At 47.0% G+C, this 3,583-nt stretch overlaps 1 protein-coding gene across 1 annotated transcript in view; it reads right to left on the bottom strand.

The window, feature by feature from the left end:
- LMOD3 (leiomodin 3) overlaps positions 1-3,583 on the bottom strand; it is a 16,877-nt gene that overhangs the window by 12,088 nt on the left and 1,206 nt on the right. The window lies entirely within an intron of this gene.

Below are 3,583 nucleotides of genomic sequence, written 5' to 3' on the forward strand. Positions count from 1 at the left end.
GTAGTGTTTGGGAAGGATTGATTTTTTTTTCATTTTATTTGATGTTTTGTCCCCCCCCCCCCGATGAAATAAAGCTTAGCCCCCCAAAACTGGGTTAAGGAAAAGTGTGTCCCAGTTAGTCTAATGGGTCTTCAGGACGTCAGCTTGCCCATACAAACTGCTGTCATATCAGGACATTCTGTACCCAAGGTGAACTTCCAGACCACAACTGAAGTGCTCATATCACGCCGACACTGTTGTGAAAAGTATCAAGGTTTTTCCATCAAATAAAAAAAGATCCATCGGTTCTGGCTGTGGAATGTCCCTCAGCAGCAGAAAGGTCTAATGCAAGTCAATGGACATCCTTAGACCATGGGAGCCCAGGGAAGAAGACACTGAGGGGACCAGTCTAGCAGTCAGACAGCACCGAGTATCGATCGGGTGAGTATATCTTTTTTATTTTAGACCCTAGACCAGAACGAGCATGTAACCCTTGCAGTGTGAGTTCTTCTTGGAATGCAAATGGATATTGATCTGCTTTCAGAGTCATGTACACCCTACAGAGCGCCGATTACATATATAGGGGCAGTATGTACCTCGTTATCATCCTATGTACGCAGACTTTTGGCACTGACTGAGCTCGGCCAATTGATGTGTATCTCTAGCCAAAACATTTGTCTAGTGTTGGATGAAGCGCAGAAGGCTTAAGGCCGTGACACACTGCACGCGAAGCCGTGCAGAGCGAAGCAAAGCTCTCCGGCACGGAGCTTCGCGTGCAGTGTGTGAGCTGAGTGCAGTCAGATGATTGAATGCACCTTCAGCCAATCGGCTCGTCTGTAACAACCGGCCAGACGTCGCATCCCGTCGCGCGGGTTTATACGCGCGAGCTGATTGGCTAAAGTTGAAATTGTTCATCTCGGCACGCTCAGCTCTGCGAGCTCTCGCAAGCTGAGGTGCCGAGAAGAAAGTGACATGACACACTGCTCGCATCGTCAGCGCGCCACCGCTCCACGCTGCTTCGCGTGCAGTGTGTCACGGCCTTTAGGCCCCCATCAGGCTTTTATTGCTGTGCCCTACTGGGGAGACTCAACCTCTATTTGTCCTGATGACTGTTGTCATACAGAGAGAAAGCAATGGGAAATCCTAAACTTTACAGTTGTCACCCAGAACAGGAGGTGAGGGGAAATCTTCCAAAGGAGACATCTGTTCCAGTAACAGCCAAGAGGGAATTTCCCTCTTTGGAGGGATTTCCTTCCACTTAATGCTGCTTTTCCAGATTGGCATGTGAAGGGAAATCTCCCCAATGGGACACAGATCTAAAAAAAGAAAAAGAACGAGGGCTCTAACTATTACATATTCTATAAAAAAAAAGTTTAGGCCACTGCATATACAGTAATAAATATGGAGTAACTGCTAATTGCTGCAGCGGGGGTTACTATGCCGGCAGCGGATAGAAAAGTCAGACCGCAGCTCTCCAACATAAAGCAGCGGCCCGGGTCTCCAACAGTGCGGCTCTCATAGAGTATGTACTGTCACATTTTAGAAGTGCCGAGATACTTCATGCAATCCATTTACTAGAGTTCACTGACCAAGGCCAGGCTATTAGACATGTGCGATTCGTTTTGTTTTCAGAAATTCGGGCACATCCGAATTTCCAAACCCCAATTCATCCAAATCCGAATTTCCGTTTACGAATTTTGGATCCCATCCGAATTTCATTCAACAACTAAACTGCATCGGACATGTGACTTTTCTGGCCAATCAGATGTGTTTTTCGGTTTAGTGCATCAGAATGGGTCTGAACACGAATTTTAATTATGGCAACATGGGAGCCATATACAGTATATACATATAATACTAAAGTTGAGGCTCCCGGACCCGAATGGCATTCGGGATCCGAATTGCTTTTGGGAGCTCCTGAATGCCATTCGGGTCTGGAAGCCTTAGCTTTAGTGATATATGTAAATGGATCCCAGACCCGAATTGCATTCAGGATCCGAATTTCCAAATTGCTTTTGGGAGCTCCTGAATGCCATTCGGGTCTGGGAGCTTCAGTTTTAGTATTAGTATCTGTATATGGTTTTCTGTGGTATTCGCAACGAATAGTCCTAAACTCATCCGAAACTAATGAAAATTCGGATTTCCGCAGAATCCATAACCTGCACCGAATCCAGAAAAAACTAAATATCCGAACCGAACCAAATTTTTCCACAGCTTACATGTCTACAGGCTATTATAATCAATAGTGTAGGGCGGAGGGCAGGTGTAGAGTTTTCTATGGAATGGGTCATGTTGAAGGGTCTGCTGATCTAGTTATATAAATCCTCTCTACCAGAACACAGATAAGATTATTATACAAAAAAAAAAGGCAGTTAACGTTAAAGGTGAACTATGAGGTGAGTGCTTTTCACTCACCTCATAGTTCTAGCTGACCTGTGACAACAAGACTGTCACAGGTCGGTTCAGTAGATCGGGAGGTGAGCGAACACATACCGGCGTTCGCTCACCTCTCGATCTTGTCACAGCTCTCTGCCGTGACAGGGGAGGGGCTGGATTCCCCCCTCCCCGCTCTGATCCGCCAGCGCTGACTGGGGGATCGGACGGGGGAGGGGGCGGGAACAGCTGGCTCTGCCTCTAGATAGGCAGAGCCAGCTGTCAGTCACGCAGCTGGGCGGATCTCGACATAATTGTCGGGATCCGCTTCAGCTGCGGCATCTCAGTATACCGCGAGCAGTAGCTCGCGGTATACTGTGGCGTCTCAGTAAAGCGCGAGCTGTAGCTCACGCTATACTGATCTTAGGGTGACTGGAGGACGCTAGTTTGTGTCCTCCCGTTACCCTAAGGAGAACTATGGGGAAAAGCCTTAACCTCATAGTTCTACTTTAAATGAGATAGATAGGCAGAGCCAGCTGTCACCCATGCAGCTGGGTGGATCCAGACATAATTGTCGGGATCCGTTCCGGCTGTGGCGTCTCAGTATACTGCGAGCTGTAGCTCGCGGTATACTGATCTTAGGGTGACTGGAGGACGCTAGTTTGTGTCCTCCCGTTACCCTAAGGAGAACTATGGGGAAAAGCCCTAACCCCATAGTTCTCCTTTAATTGCAAAGAGGTAAAACACTATGTGCTGGCAGCACACAAGAGAGTCGGACCATGGCTCCCTCACACACAAAGCAGAGGCCTGGGTCTCCAGCAGTCCGACTCTCCTAGGTGCTCCCAGCACAGGGTATTATAACTCTCTGTCTTCCTCTGTGCACCTCCTACTTGTTAAAAAGTTAAAGGGTCTATAGGTATGAAGTGTACACAAACCCTAACAATTAACTTCTCGTATTGACTCCCCTTTTGTCTGTTGAATATGCAATTAAAGGATTTTCTCATATCTGTTCAGCAAAGTGCAAACAAATACCTGTTGATCCTGCCAGAAATTCAATTACGAGAATTTATCAAAACTGGAGCAGTCAGATCCTGGAGCATTTAGCCAACCAATCAGCTCCTAGCTCTCATTTTCAAAGCTTAACTGAACACACTGAGAGAGAAGCTGATTAATTACTATGGACAACTGCTCCAGTTTTATGCCCAGTGTATTTCCTGTGTACTCTGCTGCA

The sequence above is a fragment of the Nanorana parkeri genome, unplaced genomic scaffold (genome assembly GCF_000935625.1).
Source record: "Nanorana parkeri isolate BGI_ZX_2015 unplaced genomic scaffold, ASM93562v1 scaffold196, whole genome shotgun sequence".
NCBI classification, from domain to species: domain Eukaryota; kingdom Metazoa; phylum Chordata; class Amphibia; order Anura; family Dicroglossidae; genus Nanorana; species Nanorana parkeri.